A 24671-nucleotide genomic window follows, 5' to 3' on the forward strand; every position below is an offset into this window, starting at 1 on the left:
AAGGAGTAGCAGACGAGCATGCACTCCACCTGATGATAAGTGGCTACTGCCGTCCATGGATATCTGTAATCAACCCCAGATAGGATTAGATATTCCTACATGAGGTCACCCACAGATGCGCCGCTATCCCTGAGGACTAAGCTGGAACGCCTCGGAGAAGGATGTCTCTCTGACCACACACATTAGTAGTGAGTTTGTTTTCCTCGTCTACAGGGCGTCTGACACCCCTAAGATCTCTCTTATATACACCCATCAAATCTGGTACTTAGACCCTTCTGTGGTTCGACTCCTTTGGCACCATCGCCTAATCTTTTTTTGCCTAATAACAGCAGTGTTAAGCGCTACTGTTCTGGTTTGAAGGGTATGTGAACGTATGTAATTCCTATGTATTTCCTAGGTGATTTAGATTCCTAAATCGAATATTATCTGGGGTAAATTACAGATGTCCATGGGCGGAAGTAGCCCCTTATCATCCGGTTGACTGCAAGCACGTCTGCTACTCCTATATTATAAAAAGGCGTATGTCTAGCAGTTGAAGCGTATTATAATTTGACTGCTTGTCCATTCTACGTCAAATAAAGTTTAGCAGTAGATTTTTAAGACTTGAAGAGTATTATAATCTGACAGCTTCTCTATTCTATGTAAAATAAAGTTTAGCAGTAGATTTTTAAGACTTGAAGAGTATTATAATCTGACAGCTTCTCTATTCTATGTAAAATAAAGTTTAGCAGTAGATTTTTAAGACTTGAAGAGTATTATAATCTGACAGCTTCTCTATTCTATGTAAAATAAAGTTTAGCAGTAGATTTTTAAGACTTGAAGAGTATTATAATCTGACAGCTTCTCTATTCTATGTAAAATAAAGTTTAGCAGTAGATTTTTAAGACTTGAAGCGTATTATAATCTGACAGCTTCTCTATTCTATGTAAAATAAAGTTTAGCAGTAGATTTTTAAGACTTGAAGCGTATTATAATCTGACAGCTTATCCATTCTACAGTTTATCTCTCCGTTCGGCGTAGCGGCAGTAGCTGCGCTACGCAAGCTACGTTACCTCATGTTATTCGTGCACGAGTGGACAATAACCACGGAACTGGCTGAATAAACGCGTTAAAGTACCATAACGTGTACCGGTTTCTTAATATTGGCAAGCATTATGTAATACTATTCAATAGCTGAAGCTGGGACTTCCTTTGTAGATTTCTTAATCATAAAAATTTTGGAATTTCGATTTGACGCAGGGGATGGGGATTTTATACCTAAAACTTGCGCTCTGAACAATGAAAATGATTTTATCATTGATCATGATTTTAACAATTGCAGATTTAAGATTTCTCATAAAGACTAAATAGCCGCTTTGGCTGCGGATATATCATCACTAACCTATATCTTTCCCATCCTTGTACACGTGTTTTCTTTCAAAATCTATAAGGTTCGATTAGTATAAAATTTGTTCAGTAAACAAATGATTGCAATGTTTAAAAAAAGATTATTTTTTCATTATTATTAGTCTGCTCAGGATTTTTAGCCAAGTTTTTAGCAAGAGTCATTTATTTTGTTACAAGATTTTCGAGCCCTTTGTATTTGGCCAAAATATTTGCCAGGATTTTTAGCGGGCTCCGTGTTTATCAATAACGAGCTTTTGCCCGCGGCTACGCTCGCGTTACGAAGTAATATTTTCAGCCCTATTTTATCAGTAAGTCACCTTTGAGTTATATATATTTAGATGTATTTTACGGCCGTTATTAAAAGTCAATCGATCTAATGATTTGCCTACCAAAAATCGACATTTAACAATCGCTACGTACTAGATATTGTCAAATTTTGTCTTTGGTAGGTAAAAATGTTCTTTTTTTTATTAAAATAAATGTGTAAAAAAATAAATTATTGATTGGGATGTAAGACGAGAGTATAATTCTGAGTAGGATAAGATATCTATGGTCCTAAAAAACTCCCTTGGTGTACCTGCCATCGTGTATATATCAAAAAGATAGCAATGTTTGTTTACATCAATGCACAGTTCAAGAAATCCCGATAACTATGAAGTAGTCGGCGCAGATAATTGACACGGAAAGTATAATATTTATACAAGACTACTTCTTGTTTTCTGAACTGGAAACTTCCAGAGAAGGAAACGAAGTGAGAAATAACTAGAAATTTTAACTTTTGTAGTAATAAATAACTTATTTCAAATAATATTTTTATTCAAAATGGCGATGATTAAAAAATATTTCGGAAACCCCGTAGTATTGGGAATTTTCAAATGGAATTGACAATTTTCGAATGACACTTATGGTCAAATGATATTGATCAGCAACATAGCTAAGTATATTCTTAAATACATTATTTTAAATTTGAATAAACTGGCTTCGTTTCTATTTTTTGGAGATGATTCTCTACGATTTTATATTGGGAACTTTTTCTAGCTTTCTAAGACTCAACCTATATTTAGCCTAATTAATTTTATAACGCGGATTGAAAGTAAATGTGAATGTGTATGGTGGTAGAACCTTCTGTCGCTTAGCAGAGGCGGCACGTATACCACACCTGCCTTAATAACTGTTAAGCCTTAAATTATTATTATTGTTAGGACTAATAAGTGTTAAGCGCATCCGTGTTCTGGTTGGAAGATTGTGGCAAGGGAGACATACTATTCCGACGATTTCCAATTTAGTTTTAAGACCTTATGAGATCTTAGCAAAATGTTTATTACATCATTCGATAAAATTGTTCCCCACAAACAGTACATGAAATTGATAATAAAATTAAATAACGGCAGAGCCGACGCTGACGCAATATTTATAATGTATAAAAATCGGACAAGAGTGACAACATCAAAGCAAACAAGGTCTATTTATTTAATTAGTTTTTAAACACAAACGTGAGCATGAACTTTGTGATAGAACGTGCTTCGACCCTGGAGGCACCACCGCCATATCAGTTTTTATTATCGTTTTTTTTTTTATTATGTAAGAGTAGCAGACGACCTGGTGTTAAGTGGCTACTACCTGAGGTCGGCCACAGATGCGCCGCTACCCCTGAGGACTAAGCTGGAACGCCTCGGAAAAGTCTGTCTCCCTTACCACACCCTTCAAACCGGAACACAGCAGCGCCTAACACTGCTGTTATTAGGTAGAAATAGGTGTGGCGGTTGTGCTGCCGGAGTCGAACCACAAAGGGTTCTACCACCTTAAATCGTATTTGTATTATCGTATTTGTATCTTAATTATTTGCGGTAGAATAAGAGTGTCTGTGACCGACCTTGAATAGGACTAAAATCCCGTAACACGTAGACGTCCAGTCGTAATCACGTATCACTAGGCGGATAGTATAATCGATAGCTTTGTTCATAAAAAAATGTTGTAAACTTAAGGTTTTCTTACAAATTATGATATTCTTAAGCGTTAAAATTTTCGTTTATCTTTTTTTATTTACATAGGAATACACCTGATGGTTAGTTAGTGGCTACTACCGCCCATGAACATCTGTAATCAGCCCCAGATAGGTGTAGATTCCTATCTGAGGTTGGCCACAGATGCGCCGCTACCCATGAGGACTAAGATGGAACGCCCCGGAAAAGTACGTCTCCCTTATCACACCCTTCAAACTGGAACACAGCAGCTCTTAAAACTGCTGTTATTCGGCAGAAATTGTTGTAGCGGTGGTGTAGCCGAAGTCGAACCACAGAGGGTTCTGTCATCTTCAATATCACTGCAGTAGTATCATATTATGTGTATAATTAAAGTAGATTTGTGATTATTCTCCTGTATAGAGGCCTTTGGCATTGGTGAGTAACGCCTCTCGCGACCTGCTTATTTGCATAAATCATTGACAATTACAATCGGCCTCAATCACTTGTTTCTGATTGTAATCTGAGAGCGAAGTCTACGCTAACAATTTCAATTATTGTTGGAACGGCCTTTGATCTTTTGTTTTAACGGAGAGGAAAGCGACAAATAAGCCGCGTCACTGACTACGTCAAATAAGCAGAATTAGTTCGATGTTGATGTTTATTTATGATTTTTTGTATTTAAAAGGAGAAACGGTATTGTAATTATAAAGTAACTTCTAGCTTGCCTTACCCCTTAAAACAGAACGCTGCTGTGTTCTGGTTTGAACATCTTAGTCCTCAGGGGTACGGGCGCATCTAAGGCTGACCTCAGGTAGGAATAACTAATCCTATCTGGGGGTTAATTATAGATGTCCATGGGCGGCAGTAGCCACAAACCATTAGGTGGACTACATGCTCGTCTGCTACTCCTATACTACAAAAAACTGTATATAAAAAAATTGTAAACTTGAATATTTGAAATAATTACTTTTGATATCTATTATAAGCACCTAATCAGTATTTTGAAGGATAGACCCTTCTGTGGATATATCTATAAATATTTATGAAATGATCGATAATAATTTTCTTATACATGTAATTGAAGACTATGTATCTTATTATATTTTTATACAATTGTTTTTTTGTTATTTGATTTTATTATTGTATATATTTTTGAAGTACAGTTACTGATAGACTGGTAGAAATTATGGATTTACGAGTACCTAAGGTATTACTGCACCGATCTCTAGTCATGTCCAACTGACACTTCACTGATAGACTTCAGAAATGCATTCTCTGAGCGGCGGACATAACAAATAGGAATAAAGTTCTAATGAGATATCCTCTAAAAATAGGTCTGCAAAAATATTTTCTCACCACATAAAACGTGTCACTCCGTCCAATTTTGCCACCCAGGACATATCTCGACGCAATAAAGGTCTCCTAATCTTTAAAAGCGATGGTTTCCCCCGATAAGCAATTTAGATGGTCATGTCGATAAATAATAAATATTTTTTTACAATATTGTAGTAGCAAATGAGTAGTGCAGTTTACGTGATAGTAAGTAGCTAGGATTCGATTACCACCTGAGGTTCGCTACTGATGCGTTGCTACCCCGAGTATCAAGTTGAAATGTCCCAGACAAGTAGATATGTCTCCCTTACCACGCCCTTCAAACCAGAAACACAACGTTTAACACCGCTGTAAGCAGAAATAGGTTTGGCGGTGGCCGGAGTCGAACCACTAAGAGTTCTACCTTTATCTAGGTCTATTGTTAAGGCTTGTTTTATATTCCCTTTTTTAATTCCACCTACACTAAGGCTGTTTGTCCACCGCACTCTCACCGAGCCGATAACGAGAACGAGATAATTTTGGGGCCGATTTTAATATGTCGTGACGGCGATAGTTTGTCCACCGCGACCGATATCAGCAGTTTATTTTGTTCCAGCTGTCACGTGTGTGACGGCAGTGTAGACAAGTTCCAATGTGTTTTATATTGCCGGCACATCGGCCCGTCAAAATCTCGGTGCCGATCTAGCGGTTACGCCGATCTACTCGAAATATCGGTGGCCGGGATGACGGTGCTCAGGTGACGGACGTGCGGTGGACAAGCGACTATAGTAAATGTGTGTACGCTACTTCGACGCCGTCATTCATTATCGGTATTGGTTCGGTGACGGTGGCGGTGGACAAACAGCGTAAGCATAATTCGACGAGATTCACATTAACACCGTAACATCGTTTGTTTGCGCAAGATTACCAAATGTATAGCCGTTACTCGCCACGTAAGGCGGATCCTTTTACAATAAACCCACGAGTGAGCTGATAAAGCAATTACAAATATGACTGTTTATTTAGGAAGAACAAATTGACACGGTTTATCTGCTATAAAACATTGTTTATACGTAAGAAAGTTTAGATAAAGTGTGTGTTTTTTATCGCACATGTTTACCGTTATTTAATTTATTGCTACTCGTTTTATGTACCTTGTTTTTTATTTCTATTTATACCTAAATCCGCGGCGGAAGTGACTAAAGCGAACACAATGCAAGCCTTACTTTACTCTTTCGTTTTTTAGTACACCACGCACGAACAATGACGTAACACAACTATACTACACATGTCACTGGTCTACAAATATAAATATATAATAGTTAAAAAAACACGCTTTTATTGCTAATCGAATTAAAAACTAGAAAATATTTTAATGACAAAGAGTTTAAGAGTAAAGAATTTCAATTCAGGATAAAAATCGTGGGATGCTTGTTATTTTAAAAGTTACAATCATGCTATTGGCAATTATCTATGAGATAATAGTTATGAACCGCAATAAATACACCCTACGCCTTTTACTTTTAAACTCTTTGTCATTAAAAATATTTTTAGTTTTTAACTCGATAAAATCATGTTTTTTAGTGTTTTTTAAACTATTATTTATTTCTTATTTTTTAGTCTTTGACAAAGTCATAAATTGGGGAATTAATTAATCTAATAAGGATAATCGCAAATTGTTATCAAATTATTGCACTGACATCGATCCTTGACACGTGTGCAAAGTTTAAAATTAATCAGAGTTGTGGAAGTTGGTGAAAATTATGCTCAAAGATTCCGTTACATACATACATACAACCCAAGGTAATAAATTCGTAATGTGAGTTTTGTTTGCTACACTTTCGCAATATATACATAACCGATTGCCTTGAAATTTTACCACGCACTAGCAATGATGTAGCACTGATCTACAAATACAAATATCTAAATTGTTCTTTTTTTTCGCGGAGAAATCCTCATGGATCCTCTTCTGCCCGGGGGAGCAAAAGGGGTATGTCGGACTCTTACCGACTAAAACTCCGCGGCGTTCCTCTGGACGCTCGGTGCCGGGTCACGAGGAGCGTGAGCATTACATTTGCGGCCCGGCAACGTCGGCCGGCGCTGGTGTTAACGCCAGCCACGTCCCGAGAGGGAAATTATCCTTATCCTAACTTATGTTATAATGCGAATGTCAGTTCGTTTATTTGCTGCACTTTAACGCCTTCAAAACCGATTGTTGTGAAATTTTGTACACACGTTGTCAGGGGTTCATAAAAGGACCAAAGGTACTTTTTATCCATACAAAAATACTGTTTTCGCAGGTTAGATAAAAATCTCCGGTATTTATAACTATATCTGATAACTGATGACTATCAAAATAGCTTTCCGTAGCGTGCATGACCACTAACTGTCAAACATACAATTTCCGAACGTTGCCAAAGTTTATAAAGTTTTATCGGTTTATCGGTTAAGATCTACGCAATCCACAGATGCGCGCTTAGTTAAAATTAGATTTCTCTCTGAGATTGGCCATAGACTCGCCGCTAACCTTGAGCTGGAGTGCCTCAAGTACGTTTCCCTTACCATACCCTTAAAACCAGAGCACAACAGCGCTTATCACTGGTTTTATTAGACAAAAATAAGTGTGGCGATGTTGCGGCCAATGTCGAACAAATGGTTCTACCACCTTAATTTATTTATTGTAGAAGCCAGAAAAATATTCGGTTAACATTAGTAAATTGTAAATAAAATACATATATTAAAGTATACTTATGTAAAGCTCAAACACAAAAAGTTTTTTTTTGATCTGACTCTCTGATCAGTATGCGGGGTTTCCCACTATGTAGGTATAGAAATTTGTCCCTGTAGTTCCAGGACTAGAATAGGGCTACGGTAACCCCTGCCTGTCGTAAGAGGCGAATAAAAGGGGGCTTCCAGGGCTGCGGGCGGCAAGAGTGGGAGCCCGAACTGTCCCGTAAGCGACCCCTGGAAGGACGGCGGTCGCATACCGTCGTAAACATTACATGGTATGGGAGGAGCGAAAACTGCTTCTCCAGGCCAGACCCTGATCGGGCCATCGCGCTTGGAGGACTCCGGTTGTGTTCCATCAGAGTTCTCCGACAAGCGTTGAGGACGACGACCGGGAGGGGTTTTGGGGACCGGGAGTGTGGTAAAATCCCACACAACCTGGCGTCGCTCCTACGTCGTTGGGTACTTTTGAAGGTTTCCCCCTCGAAAAAAAGGTATAAAGACATTCTCAGTGATTTTTACGTGTTCCAAACGCAAGTGTACATGTTGCATCTTCACACTTTCGGTACGAAACCTCAATAATTGGTCAAGTACGGGTTGAACTCGCAAATGGAGGGTTCCGTACCATCAAATATTCATTATTTTATTTTATATTTTTTTATTGGCGAAAAAGCGTAAATGTAATTAGAATCCTAAGTTTATAATTATATTATTACAATAATATTACTTGGAATTAAAAGCAATAGTCGTCATAACACATAGTCGTAAAACGCATCAACAACAAATAAAATTAAAATTACTACATTAATATATATTTTATTATTCTTATTTGTATTTATTATAATACTTAGCAGTTATAATAGTAAACGGATTGTATTGTATAAATTTCAACTGTACCTAGAGCGATTTAACAGTCAGATCAAAACATTTCGACAAATACCGGGTTGTTTTATGGAGAACCCCTTTAAAATTCAACTTTATTTTATTTTTAATATTTGTTATTCATCCTCTGTAAAAAATTCAAGACGTACAGATGGACAGACAGTGAAATCTTAATACATTGATCTAACGAACATATAACCCATGAACTAGATGTAATCATAAATTATGTTACGGGGTATCCGAGAGGGCATAAGTAAATGTGACAGGTTCATTTAAATAATTCAACACTAGCTAAGCGGTGCAGGGCCTTCATACTAACTGCGTTTGACGTAAGTGTTTCAGAAATAGGCGAACATGTTTTAGTGTGGGAATTTGCTTAGTTTCTCAGAACCCAAGCGATTTCTTAGCACTGGGTATTTTCCTTTACAAGCTTTCATTTAATTTCCTAGGTAGTTCGTGTGGAAAGGTAAAATTTTGCAAATGAATTTCAAATTCAAATTCAATTTTTTGTGTCGGTACATCTTTGATTTGGTTGCATGATTGACTTAGTGATGTTTCCCCAACAAGACAACGAACCAATTATTTTTATGCACCCCCATGATATGGGTATAAAAAGAAAGAATAATTAAAACTCTTGTTTTAAAATAAATTTATTCTGTAGTAGCAGAAACTATTATTGAATGGCGGGAACTTAACAGCCAAATTAATATAAAAAATATGTATTTTCTTAAAATTGAGGTTTTTCCTTTAGTTTGTTATTTATCATTACTTCCCAGAATTTGATCGTTATAAGCAACACTATATTGACTATCTGATGTGTTGCTTATAGATAGTGGAATAATATAAAGGATGTATTTTTTCAAAACGAACTCGTTTAATTCCCGGCTAAGGAAAAAGATAGTTTTAAAAAACTAATTATGTATAGTCTGATTCATAATTAGGTGTCCAAAATGTAAACAAAGAAATGTCACTGTCAAAATTAACAAGAAACACAAACTTTAACAAACTCAACAAAAAACGAAAATTTAACAAATATACACAATTTAACAAACGCATTATGTAAACAAGAAAACATTAGAGTTTGATCACAATCACAAAAATGAATAATATTAGTTACGAAACTTAAAAATGACAGCACAAGAAATGCCTTGGGTTCCGATTGTGTTACCATTATCACATTTTAATTTTCTACCATAGACTTTGTTTTTTATTATTATTACTGTATGGAATGAAATTGAGGTGATATAAATATTAAAAAATGTGAATTAACCTTAATTTATTTAGATTATTATTTTATTATTGTTGTATTACTTAAATATCGACAAAAATAAAAACTACCATTTCTAACGTATTTTATTGATAGTTCAACACCTTTGTTTACATTTTGGACACCTAATTATGAATCAGAGTATAGTATAGTTTTTATCAAAATCGGCCTCGTAACTCCTTTCAGCATTTTGGCCTTCACCTCAAAATTCACCTTCTATATCTTAATATTATGCGAAGTTTACCAATGCGGTGGACTATAGACTAATCCTTCTCATTCTGAGAGGAGACTCGTACCCAGCAGTGGGACAGTAATAGATTGACGATGACAAGACAAGTAGTGACTACTTGTCTTATCGCATATGGTGACATATCTGTAATCAACCCCAAATATTTCCGTTCCAAGGTTTCCCGGTATTTTCACTGCGTGCCCAAGCAGTAAATAAATTAATTAAAATATAATTAATTAATTAATTAACGTGACATCGATGGATTACAAGACAAATGTATTTCTTAAGTAAAATAAAAATGAATAAAACAAATATAGTTCAAAAAACTAAAAAACACGCTTCTATGATAAAATCAACTAAAAAGTAGAAAATAATATTCAATCTAGGAATCAATTAAGGAACAGTAAATAGTATAATTGTGAAAAAAGCGTGGGGTGCACCACTTATCAGTTTTCGAAAAGTTTACGTACATACATATATACAATACATACATACAACCCAAGCTAATAAAAGCGTGTTAAAATGGCATATGTCCAGGGCCGGATTAATCATCAGGCAGAGTAGGCAACTGCCTAGGGGCCCCGCATCCACGAGCGGCCCCGTGCACGCACTAAGCAAAATTAGATTCATTGTGTCTGTCGGGTCAACTTCGCTACACAATCATACTCGACATCGTAACCGGAGCCGTGGTATAGAAGTCAATGTCGATAGAACAACACATAATTCGGTCATTTAGAGTGAAAAAAGGGGCCCAAAAATTGCATTGCCTAAGAATAGATGATATATTCGAATTCAGATTAACCCCTGAAGGGATACCTAGATCATAAAGCTCATTCGTCTGCTCTTATCATAATTATAAAATTCAATCTTCTTATATTTCGCATAAAAGTCTATATATGCCTTAATTGAGGTCCAGGTGGACTCTAATACGATAAAAATAAAAATATTAAAAGTGTCCTTATTGTATATTAATACGTTAGTTTTCTAGACCATCTATATTTCGTACTTAGCTACATTACCTCTTATATGTAGTTTCCATAGATTAGTAAAGATTACTCACTCCTAACAAGAAAATGTAACCAGTTTTGACAATTAAAAATTGTCACTGTCATTTATTTTCTTGTTTGAAAAATATTAAAAAAATGTAGTTAGAGCATTTACGAATGAAACGATATTCCTCCACACTTTTTCTTCGATTTCTTGTTTTTTTTGTACCACTTAACTGCACATGTCGGCATTGTTCCGCATAAATTACATCATAACAGTCGGAGACGTAATAGGAAAACAGTCAGCCATTTTACATATGTGTCATCATTCGTGGCTTCCTTCAATTACAAGGCGGTGAAATATCTATAGTTATCTATGGTAGTTTCCGACAACGTTCATAAGCTCCAGGTTCTGATTTTCAATTTTTAAGCCGGCTTAAAGTTTTTAAAAACCCTACAATACGGACGAAGGAGCTTAATACCAGTAAGATCCTCTTTCTTTCCTGTCTCTCCTGGAGCCCGTGCGCTTGGATTTCCAATCATGATTGAATTTCCAGAAGCACTCCTGACCGTTCTCGTATCGCAATAAACTCTCCGCTTCCGAAACTTTGATTTACTTTGTAATATAAGTTCATAAGGACGTTGTTTTACTGTGAACTAGAAACAAAGGCGATAATATTTTATCGCCGTGACAATAAATAGTAAAGTTACATTAAGATTATTTTGGATTTTTTCTTTTTTTTTAAAGTTGTGAAATAGCTTAAGCGTCGTTATGCTTATGCGCCGTTTAAGTATTTATATGTAGACAACATATTTACAAACAAACTTTCTATTTCCATGGCTATCTTTGAACCTTAACCTCCCACCGTTTTAAACCCCTAAAATCTGCACTAGCGGCAACAGGTTTTCCGCTACAAATATATGATTGACGAGCTTTTGCCCGCGGCTTCGCTCGCGTTACGAAGTAATATTTTCATCCCCTTGGGGGTAGAATTGATCAAAATCCTTTCTTTGCGGATGCCTACGTCATAACATCTACCTGCATGCCAAATTTCAGCCCGATCCGTCCAGTGGTTTGGGATGTGCGTTGATAGATCACTATGTCAGTCAGTCACCTTTGAGTTATATATATTCAGATTCAAAGCATGTGTTGCAAGTAGCGCCTCGGTTGTTAAAACACGGCAACTTATTTACAAAATACATTTTATAACTGATACAAAACGAAAATCATATATTATTAATGTATAAGATCATCACATTGTTATACAATTCCTTACATCACTGGCGTCAAGAGTAGCAATAAGTTTGTCAAGTTACAATTGGACTTATGTTGTACCTGTAAGTATTTCTGCCTAATAACAGCAGTGTTAGGCGCTGCTGTGTTCCGTTTTGAAGGGTGTGGTAAGGGAGACATACTTTTCCGAGGCGTTCCAGCTTAGTCCTCAGGGGTAGCGGCGCATCTGTGGCCGACCTCAGGTAGGAATATCTATTTCTATCTGGTGTTGATTATTGATGTCCATGGGCGGCAGTAGCCATTTACCATCAGGTGGACTGCACGCTCGTCTTCTACTCCTATATTATAAAAAAAAATACCTGTAAGTATATTAAGGGTTAATGTACTAGAAAATGATTACGACCACAGGTTCACTTTAATCCCTCTTACAACTTCTACTGAAAATATTGTCAAAAATTTCCGCACTGATTTTTATATTTACGAACTACTTTCTGGCTTTCCACTTGACTTGTTTCTCTTGCACAGTGAGACTTAGACTTAAATCGCAAAATAGTCACTTTCATTGGAGTACCTAAAAGTATCGAAATATTTGGCCAAGTGCGAGCCGTACTCGGACACCGAGGGTTCCGTACCACCAAATTTCCATTTGTTTATTTTTTAGTATTTGTTACCATAGCAGTCATAGAAGTAAATGCATTGTGAAAATTTAAATTGTCTTTCTATTACAGTTTAATAGATAAAGTGGGAAAAATAGCGGTTTCTTGCATGGCAACTCCCATTTATTCTGTCATTTTTTTAGTATTCATTGATATAGCGGCCACCAATATAAATATTCTGTGAAAATTTCAAGTGTCCATCTATTACGGTTCCCGAGATAGAGGCCTTTGACAGACTGACAGTGGCTTAGCAATAGGGTTCTGATTTTACCCTTTGGGTGCAGGACCCTAAAAATTAAGTAAATTCTTCGACTACTTTTAGAGTTTTGCGGATCTTATTTATATCTATAATCTACTGAACATATTTTTATTTAAAGATACGCCTCGGATATAGGGTATACGGCGCGAAAGAATACAATAATGCACCAAAGCTTTTAAAGCTCTTACATCCTTAAGCGTCTTATCGTGCTTTAAGCTGTGTGGATGCACACGCCTTACATACGGTAAAGACGTTCCAGCTTAGTTCCCAGCGGTAACAACATATAACTGTAGCCTAAGTATGAGTTTTTACGTTTATACAAAACTGACTGTTTTGATATTTGTTTACGCATTTCCCCATACATTTCCAATTAGCGCCTTTAGCGGATTCTATCAGAACTGATTAGAAATGTAGAGGAAATACGTAAACAAAAACAGACATTTTATCAAAACGTAAAAACTCATACTTAGGGTACCCATGCTCTATTTGATTTATAAATAATAATAAATATAGAATATAAGAAATGTCGGTACAATTTAGTGCGTAATCTTTTTTGGATATTGTATTATACTGCGAAATTTAATGCGTTTGGTTAGTTTCGTTAGATCAGTGGGTACTGGGTTTGGGCCATAGTCCGCCGCGCTGGCCAAGTGTGAATCTCATAGAGTTAACATGCATTTAAAAACTGTTTTAAGAACTGTATTTGTATGTTTCTTGGCGATGTTTTCTATCATAATTGACGCAAGAGATAATTTATTTTTAATGCACACATAACTTCGAGGAGTGCCTTAGATTTAAAGCGGGGGTTGTCAGATCGAAAGTCAGTTCTAACCACTAGACTATCACGTTACAGGGATTCCATCCATCCATACATCAGCCTTTTAAGGTCCACTGCTGGACATAGGCCTCCTCTAATTGGCGCCACTCCAACCGATCCCGTGCCCTTTGAATCCAGCGGTTTCCCGCTGCCTTCCAGTCCACCTGGTCGGGATACAGAGATTGGTAGATATCGCGCCAAACTGCTAGTCCGCTCCGAATAAAGAAACGAATCGCGTCGTAATAGCTAATTATAGATATTAGCAGGACGAACCCCCCCACCCACCACCCTCCGCTGGCCGCTCTCGCCTGCGAGTACATAGCTGCGTTAGTGTGCTTACCTTAGCTTAACCTGACTGACACCTGCGCGCATTAACTTCAGAGGGGACTTGAAGTTTGGTGCGGACTATAACTTGTTACATCCATATATCCCATCGCCTTATGGCAATAACAAGTTGAATGCGCTCCCTTACCGTTTTAGCCCAGAAATAAATAATAAGGCGTCTTTTCACTGCGACGTGTCTGCCGCCTTTGAAATGGACATCAATGGAACGGTTCTTAAGTAGCTTTCGTGGGAATGAACCGGGTTTGTAAACGGGTATTCAAACTGGAAATATTATATTTTAAAATGAGTAAATCGTAAGATTTTATGCCACGTAAAAGATTCTAGTTTTCTAATATATATATTTGTATTTCTCTTACTTAAATCTGAGGGGAGTATTTCACGCTTTATTAAAGTAATCATGTTAGTGTATTTATTATTGTTATTATTAAATTACACTTATTTCCATGCCTTTCAGAAAAAAATTTAAACTGTCACTACCAAAAGGCTAATAAAGGGTAATGAAGTTAGCTGTTAAACGTATGTTTCGTGTATGTGTGTGATGTCTTATTATTGTTTACTTTGAAATAAAATATTCATGGTTTTAACAACATTTAAAGAGGCATATCTGAAACATAATTGTCATCAGCCGTTTTTCTACTTTAATCTACTAAAGCCGAGCAACTGTAGATACTCGCGTTAAAAGTTTCGTAATCGCTAAAGCTACCGGTTGCTCAGGCGATAAAATCCAATGGACGGTCAGTCTTACTACCGCGGTTAAAGAACAAAAATAAATATAAATAATAGTACAAAAAATAAACTAAAAAATAACGCTTTTATTGCTAATTGAACTAAAAACTAAAAAATAAATCAATCAGTCATAATGAATCACAATAAAAAGCGTGGGGTGCTTGATATTTTAAATGTTACAATCATTATATTATGAACCGCAGTAAAATGCACCCCACGCTTGATACGTGTGCAAAGTTTAAAAATCAAGCTTCTGGAAACGGGAGAAAATTGAGCTCATGGATTCCGTTACATACATAGATACATAGATTCAACCCAAGCTAATAAAAGCGTGTTAGAAATAAGAAAGTATGCCGTAAGCACGTTACCATCTGTAGGCTTCGTCTCATATACTGGATGTGTATTTTCTACCAACTGCACCATTCTGATTGGAATCAGTCGTCAACCCGTCACCTTTCCACTGCTGGTCACGGGTCACCTCTCGGAATGAGAGATATTAGGCTATAATCCACCACGCTAGCCACTAGATCGCGATAGAAATCAATCGTTAAAGTACTTACAACTTTAAAGCTTGTAAATATACGAGTATGAAATCTTTTTCTCCCGCACTATTTGATTTTTTTTAAATAGAAGTAGCAAACGTGCATGCAGTCCATCCGATGGTAAGTGGCTACTGCCGCCCATGGACATCTGTAATCAAACCCAGATAGAATTAGATATTCCTATCTAAGGTCGGCAGATGCGCCGCTACCCTTAAGGACTAAGCTGGAACGTCTCGGAAAAGTATGTCTCCCTTATCACACCCTTCAAATCAGAATACAGCAGCGTTTAACGCTGTTGTTATAAATCGGAAATAGGCGTAGGGACGGTGCCGCCGGAGTCGAACCACAAAGAGTTCTACCACCTACACATAGCTCAGATGCATTTTATTTATACATATTAAAGTAAGTGCACATTTTCTCCGGGCACTCACATATTTCAGTAAAATAAATTCTTTCCTAGAACGAAACTCAAGTAGCCATGGAAACGTAAACTGGTTTTTTGAAAATGTTGCAGTATATTTTATATTTATTTTTAGTGGCAAAAATATAAGCTTTCACCTAAGAGTTACCGTTTTACCTAAATGGCCACTTCAGCTGGAATAGCTACGGTTTAAAACGTCTTTTTTCAAAACCCCTTATACATTTTATATTTAATTTATATTTGCTCCATATAGCTGATTTTGCAACAAAAGCTTTCAAGAAAATACGGATCAGTTTCTAATGTGTTATGATGTGGTAACAATGGGTGTCAAATGGCACGCAATAGGTATTAATAACGTGAGCCCAACACTACCAATAATTGAACAGTGAGTTATTGATTCAATCGCTTTTGTTCTTGGAAAATGATTTACAATTGTAACACTTTTACGAGTATAAAGAGGGACTTGCACGACTCTACCTGAATCTTATATATTAACCATAGAAATGGGTTGCGCTCCGTCAGTGCCGGCAGAAGTGAAAACTTGACGTTGTGAATTTTTTTTTTATAATATAAGAGTAGCAGACGAGCATGCAGTTCACCTGATGGTAAGTGGCTACTGCCGCCCATGGACATCTGTAATCAACCCCAGATAGGATTAGATATTCCTACCTGAGGTCGGCCACAGATGCGCCGCTACCCCTGAGGACTAAGCTGGAACGCCTTGGAACGGTTGGAATAATTTTGCACGAATTGATTTAATTATCAGTATATAATAAAGTACAATGAGAGTACTATGATTTATGTGGTAAAATACAGTATTCACTTATTGCGCTATCGTACACAAACATGATAGTCTTCCGTATTTCGATTAGGTCACGTGTCCTGACGCGAGTTTGACATTTTTTAACCAACACAAAAAGTGCACAACGCCGCTCAAGAAGCGTTCTCTTAAAAAAACTACTTAATTTGTACAGTCAAAGCTACGCACTTCCGCACGCGCGTCTTCAATCCACATGCGCCATGACGTGATGAGAATCGCATACAGACAAATAACTAATGTTTCTGGTCGCATACATCATAAAAAGTATATATTGTTAAAACGCTCTAACGGGATTCCAAAGATACAATATATTCTTCCATAATCATCAACATTTACAACAAAACATCTTTATTTACTAAATTTTCACACATCGATTACAATAGACATTGTAAAAATCAGATGACATACATATTTAGAAATCAACGCGTGAGTAAATATTCCAAAAATATAAAAAGTACTTAAAAGTGTCGTAAATTAGCAACAACCAACAATTATGTGGCCTGTACATGAATCAGTGTGATGTGACTATGAAGTGATGGTGATACGCGTGTGGGTGGAACACAACTACTAACGTAAACCCGCGTGTCAGGAAAATACCCTTTTGGCCATAGATTAGTAAAGATTACTCACTCCTCCTAACAAGAAAATGTAACCAGTTTTGACAATTGAAATTGTCACTGTCATCTATTTTCGTGTTTGAAAAATAAGTATTAACAAATGTAGTTTTTAGATCATTTACGAATGAAACGATATTTCTCCGCACTTTTTCTTCGATTTCGTGTTTTTGCACCATTTAACTGCACATGTCGGCATGGTTTCATGTAAATTACACCATGACAGCCATTTAATGGCTTCCTTCAACTACAAGACGGTGAGATATCTATACTTATCTATGTTACTGGCAAGAATATCATATTAATATTTATTAATGGAAATTGTGGCAGTTCTAGGTCACGTTGTTGGTAGTAGCTCGTAGATAATACTTTTCCTCCCCGTATCTGTACGGTTTGCAACTATTTCGTTGAATGTCTTTGCAAAAAAGTATGACTGGTATAAGTACATATTGTGTACCCGTCCTTTACCAGTCATCTACAAAATTGACAGAGCTGATCTTGAGTTTCTATCTTATTTATATCGACCGTGCCTCTAAAGAGCTTCTTCTAAGAAGCTTGTTTATTTTTACAACATTGAACGCTGCCTTCGACCCTTTAAAGCTCCTTAAATGTTGTTCCTCTAATAGATTTTTCTTACATAAATTTCTTACCACAGCAATTTTATAAACAAGGTATTACGAGGAAAAGATTTTAAAAATAAAACCACAATTTCAACTGATAGTCGAAGCATTTTCCTCTGAAAGGGTCATTTACAAACTGTTGCTTGGCCATTTTTAATTTAAAATAATATTTGAGTTCCAGAGTTCCACAGCTACCCTCACCATCTGATTAAGAGGTGATTGCAACAGCGATGAAATAAAAAACATTTTACTGCGTCAAAAAAGATGCATGTGCTTTTGTATAATTATTTTTAATGAAATTTAATTTACGTAATGACATTTCTAAGTTATATCGTATACTTAAGTACTTAACTTGCTTAACTTCTATATATTTTCGAATAGTTTACTTTAGTTATACATATAAAACATACGTCATCAGAATATTCGTTAAAAAATTATATCGTCTCGGTTATTATGAAAAGAGCTGATAAAAATGTATGGCTATGTGCGTCAAGGCCTTCGATGGAAATATTATGTTGCTCCATATTTCTAGTATGCATGTTCTAAAAGTTTCTTAACTTGTAAAGCAAATATGTACGTTTCAAAAAATCGAAGCCTGATATGAGGCTTAAATACGTAGGGTGTTCCCACCCCTCAAACCACCCCTTCATACGGCCATGATACCAACATTATACTTATATTGGCGTTTTCTGTCCGAAGCATAGCTCAGGTGTTTCGCCGCGAGCAAAAATATTAAAATATACACAATTTAAAATGATGAAGTTATAAACTCGATATTAAAATATTATTATGATATTTTAATATGTAAGGTGCATGATGCGCATTTTTCACTTCTTTACTTACTATTACTGCTTACTTACTTGACCGCGTGACCGCGTATCGTAAGATAGAAATATAAGAATTCAGCGTTTATATTAGTCTGAAACCGTTTGTCAAAATCAATGTTGCAAAAAACTGCATTTACTTAAGTAGTATGCCAAGTTTTGAGTGTTAAATTATAGGAATTGACTAGGTACCTGACAAACAATAACGCCTTTAAAAATATCTTACAGGACTTACAAAACTAAAGGGATACTTAGTATTTTGATATACAGAAAAGCAGTGATAGCCAAATGGTTAAGAAACTTGGCCTCTCGAACGAGGTGTCCGAGGTTCAAATCCCAGGCACGCACCACTGATTTTTCAAAAGAGATTTATATAAAAAAAATTAAAAGTCATATGAAGTCTACCAATACGCACTTGGCCAGCGCGGTGGACTATGGCCTAATCCTTCTCATTCTGAGAGGAGACCCGTGCCCAGCAGTGACACAATAATAGGTTGATGACGATGAGGATGACTTAAGTATTCAACCAATCACAAGAGAATAAATGCTTCGAAAAACAATATGAGTGAAGGATAAAGTAATATCAGTCGCGGCGCGGAGTCGGGTACGTACGAGTGGTCGAACGATTCATAATTGCCGTCGTGGCTGGGCCAAAGGGTAATTAAATTACAAAACGGGACCAATTACGAACGCGAGCTGGACTTTGGTCTTACGCACCGGCGTTGCCTTGCAGAAAACAACTTGTTTTTTGACATAAATGCTGCCTTACGCAATTTATATACGATTGTTACGAATATACAAATTTCGTGTATCAAAAATCAATATTTGAGAATTTTAGGCATGGAACATATCGTCAAATATACATTAATCAAGAAATATGAAGAAATCAAGAAATATTGAATGCCTTAAAGCTCGATGGCAGGTGTTCGGCAGTTATTGGCTTTAACATATAAATAATAAATAACGACATATATTGATTTAATACGCAATGTTACTTTATACAAATATACCTTATCTACTTAGGCACTACAGCCAACATTGTCAATACCTGCTACAGAAGAACATCAAATTCTAAACCTTTCAAGAGATTTATTAATACAAAGCTATTACGAACACAAAGCTTGGGAAGTTTTAAAGCAAAAAAGTTGCAGTAAAAAGACGAACATCACTAAAGACAATAATGTAACTTGTCATCTAAGTTTTTTAGAAATTACAATAAAGAAATTTATGAAAATGTAGAAAAAATATTTATATTATATTAATGGTTTATACTGTTAAGGAATATTTTGAAATTTATTTTGACGCCTGTTGTTTATTTAAATAAATTAAACCCACATAAAGATAACATAAAAGTTATGTCAGTAGTATGTTATATAGCTTTTTTGCCATTGTAATTTTTATTACAAAAGTGTAATATGGCAATGTAAACCAATAAAATAACGAAATATTTTATAAAAAAGGCGCATAAAAATTCTTGTTCGCTCAATAGTGCCTTGTGCAATTTGTGGCACTTGAAAAATTTTCACAAGCTTTTAAAAGTTTCGAAAGCATTTATAAATGCAGGCCTTTGTAGAAAAAGTTCCAGAAAATACCTACAAGTACTTAATATTCACAAAGACGTACGAAGATTCAAAGAGACTATTTGGTTTGATTTTCAAGATGCCTACGGACGATAATAACTGTGTACCATAGAATAGGGTAGTCCAATTTGTATCAATTCATCTATATCTATAAAACAATAAGTAAAAAATGATTCGCGATTATGTCATAAGATCAAAGAGATTAAATACATACCGTAAATTAAAGCGGACATTGAAAAGATTTTCATACATAAACTTTCATCCCGCTTCACACCGACGCCATCTCGTCAAAAGTCAATGTTAAACTTGAGACACGTGCACACGCGCGATAAAAATACGCCCTAACGGTACATACCATGTAGGTTTCACTTAACGCCCCCAAATGCCCTCGACTGCTAAAATTCCCGTTCCATTATCACTAACTAAATTACTACTAGTTACATCACTAGTGCTATCGATTTTTAATTGTACCACATACAACGTGGACCGATCCCGCTGTGAGCGGAAAATGGACAGATGAGAGGAATTAACCGCTAATAGCTCTGTCGAGTAATCCTCTTAGCTTTTCATGTCTGCTTTCGGCAATATTGGACTGATTCATTTGGTTCATGCATTAAGCTTTTACAAGATTACTAGCATATGCCCGCGGCTTTATCTGCATGTTTATTTGATATAAAACGAGTGACGGGTAAACAGGTGAACGATGATTGCTTTGTCTCCGTACTAAATTGAAACAATAAACCAATGTTAGAACGCTGAAGGCCGGATGCTGGAAGTAAAAATTCCAACCCATTCCCGCAGAGCGGAAATTAACAATTTTATCAGTCGCTAGCAAAAATTGATTCCTAAAATGGGAAATAGACAAAATAAATTGGTGAATGGAACGTACTTTAACTCTTTCCTTAGTAGACTTACTATTTATTGCCTGTAAGCAATGACATTCTATGCCTGTAAGTAATAATATTATGTCATTCTTAAATATGTTTAGTCTATATATTGAATGAATATTACTTAAGCAGAATACATACGAGACTGATTTCCTTTTTACCCGACTGGGAAGTGTAATGTTTTTGGAGCGTAGGTATATAGGTATCTCTCATTATTGGATATGCTCAACAAGCTACAGCTTACGTAGTAACTATTTATTAATCTGTGCTATAGCCCAAACGGCTTGACAGATATTATCATGTTATTATTAAGAGGTGTCGTAGGAATCGTCTAAATTTTACGAGTGCCCAGAGGCTGTATTTTTAAGCAGTGGGTTTTTAATATACTTAATTGTTAGTTAATTTAAACTTCTTTATACGGCACTACATGCTATTAAGTAAGTGCATTGACCACATTTAAAAATACTTTATTTTAACGTGAATATTTAATACAGTTAGGGTGGGTTGCATCATGTAACTTTACGTCTACAAAAGCCTTTTTTTTATCGAGGGGGAAACCTTCAAAAGGTACCCAGTGTTTTAGGAGTGACACGGGGTTTTGTGAGCTTTTACCGCACTAAATTTTTTGTGAACACGTTTATAACATGATATGTGTTACGCTTCGACTCCCTTTGTCGTAGCTACACACATGACATGCCTGTCGTAGCTCGTTAGTACGCTGTTCGTAGGTAGGTAAAATAATACTCGTTTTAAAACTTTACAAGCCTTTAAACAATATTATTCAGTATATCTTCAGTTTGAAAATTTTATATTTATTTTAAAAATGTTGTCTGGTTTCAGAGTTAAGCCCATCGAAAATAAAGCCGACTGCATTCAGTATTTTCATCATTTATGTTATTGTACTCATCCTCACCACCTTTTGTGAGATTATCTCTCCGCGCAACCCGGCGTTAAGTAATAATAAAGCTTTATAGTAGCAAATGGAAATTATATATAATTAGAAATTGATTATCACTTGCTAAAACGGTGAAGGAAAACATCGTGAGGAAACCTGCATTCCTGAGAGATTAATAAAAAAAAACATCTCAAAGGTATGTGAAGTTACCAATACGCACTTGGCCAGCGCGGTGGACTATGGCCTAATCCTTCTCATTGTGAGAGGAGACCCGTGCCCAGCAGTGGGACAGTAATGGGTTGATGATGAGTAGCAAATGGAAAATACAATTACGCCAATGTATTGTAAAATTTTATTTTTACAGAATAGTACGGGGGTATGGTCTATGAACGTATCGATTGATATTGGTAATTGTGATTCAAAGAATCTAACGCAGTTTGACCATGAAAGTTTGCACTGCACAATTAAGGTTAATTTATATTAACAGGCATTAAATGTTCTAGGCTTAGATTTCTACAGATAAATATTTTTCTACTCAATCACGGAAAAAGAAAAACTACTTTTTATCTATTACTATCTGACCCGGCAAACGTTGTGTTGCCATACAAATAAAAAATGTTAAGGGTGAACAACCCTTATATCACATAAAAATAGATGGTAGCCGATTCTCAGACCTACTGAATATGCATATAAAATTTGGTGAGAATCGTAAAGCCGTTTCGGAGGAGTACGGTAACTAACATTGTGACACGAGAATTTTATATATATGATATTTCGTACCAGCAATCGTAACAGCAATATTTCGGCTTCGCCCGAGTTCTAAAAAATAACATGACGTACATAAACTGGCAAATTCATATCGATAAATACTTACTTAAGGTACCTAAAAATACAGTACTTGAGGAAGATAATCTATATATTAAAAGGAACAGACGAGTATGTTCCCACAGTTATAGTTTATATACCGAAGAAGTGCAGAATGATATTTATTTTTAAATAAACATGACATGAGGGAAAATGACACATTGACATTGTTATATTTTATCATAATTTTTTTTTGGCGCCCAGATGTAGGTGGAAAAAGGGCTGACCCTCTACGGAGAGGGAGGAGGAAAAAATGCATCCAAGCACTTACAGGCCGCGACGGCCGGTGCCTGCGTCGTGTGGGGCTGAATGAAAGGTCCTCCTGAAGGGAGGACCATCCCACTAAAAACTCCTTTAAAGGCATTCGTCCTAGGGGACCGTACAGCCGACATCGGATACAATTTATCACGATACGGATTTTATCATAAAAAAACATTAACATTTTATACAACCTACATGCCTGGATGCAAATTAAGCGAAGATATACTTAGCTTACACAGTCAGTACCGCTCTCGGGTGGAATCGAACCACCGACCACTCGAGCTTAACAGCCGAACGTGCTAACCATTGCGCCACGAGAGCTACGTGATAAAAGGCGAAAAATTCCTACACCTATTTTTAATTTATAGCAAACCTTTCTCTTCGGTAGAAGAACATCCACATGTTGACAGATTTCCATATGAGGCGACCATTTCTGTATTCAGGAGTGACAACGCTTTTATTGTGTGTCGGGGCTTCAGGTGAAACCTCCAATCTATACGGACTATGGAGTTGGTTACTGATCTCCATGGTCGACAATGACAACTTTCCATCAGGTGTACTGCGCCCTAACAGAACAGAAACAGTCTATACCATGTTATTTAGTTCATTGAAACCGAACGAAAATCACCTTTATTGATCGCGCGTGCCTCCTGTTTTTATACTCATATTATCTTCTATACTATAATTTCATATTTCCAGATATAAAGAGCGAATTTTGTCTACATTAAATGCTGAATTTTTTTAAAACAATTTATATTGTAAGGATTAATATTTGGTATATATGGTAGGAAGGAAGTAAGTAGAAGAATGTTTTCCGTGGTAGGCTCACTTAGAAGACTCCGTAACTTTCTTCCTATTGCTACTAAAATTGCGTTAACTCATTCATTACTCTTTCCTATTCTCGACTATGCTGATGTTTGCTATCTCGACCTCACTGAAGAGCAACTTAACAAACTTGAGCGTCTCCAAAATTTATGTATTCGTTTCATATTTGGTCTTCGCAAATATGACCACATATCCGAGCATCGTACTAAACTCAAGTGGCTCCCTATCCGACTTCGCCGGAATATGAATAGTCTTTCTGCGCTAGACTGCGTGCTGTTCAGCCCCATCGCTCCTACCTATCTAAAAGACCGTTTCCAGTACCTGTACCTTGCACATGACCACTGTCTTCGCTCCTCTGTAAATCTCTCTCTCCAAACTCCCGCTCATTCTTCGTCCTTCTACAAAAACTCTTTCTCTACAGTTGCTGTTGGTTTATGGAACAAATTACCCATGGCCATACGTCGTGCTGAATCACTTGATTCATTTAAAAACCAGCTCTTTAAATATTATTCTAAATTATGATTTCCACCTTGTTTTCGTCGTTTTCATATGTACTTTGTCACAGTTTTCTATGTGTGCTTTTTTATCATTTTCTGTTGCTTGTATTTAATTGTTTCACATATTATTGTTTTAACACTAATGTACTACATGTATCCTGTCCTTCATAACCTATTCCTTCTCTAACTTCGCGCACACTAACCTTCTTCCTCCGCTTGTCTCTCTTTTCTT

General features: G+C 36.3%; 1 protein-coding gene and 1 non-coding gene across 2 annotated transcripts in view; one reads left to right on the plus strand and one right to left on the minus strand.

Moving 5' to 3' along the window:
* ltl (leucine-rich repeat-containing larval translucida) overlaps window positions 1-24671 on the plus strand; it is a 49427-nt gene that overhangs the window by 13144 nt on the left and 11612 nt on the right. The gene's annotated exons all lie outside the window — the stretch shown is intronic.
* Window positions 23364-23438, minus strand: TRNAN-GUU (transfer RNA asparagine (anticodon GUU)). The gene has a single exon. It is a non-coding gene; the product is annotated as a tRNA-Asn (tRNA).

The sequence above is a fragment of the Epargyreus clarus genome, unplaced genomic scaffold (genome assembly GCF_041222505.1).
Source record: "Epargyreus clarus isolate Ecla_fem2 unplaced genomic scaffold, WU_Ecla_fem_2.2 ptg000007l, whole genome shotgun sequence".
NCBI classification, from domain to species: Eukaryota; Metazoa; Arthropoda; class Insecta; order Lepidoptera; family Hesperiidae; genus Epargyreus; species Epargyreus clarus.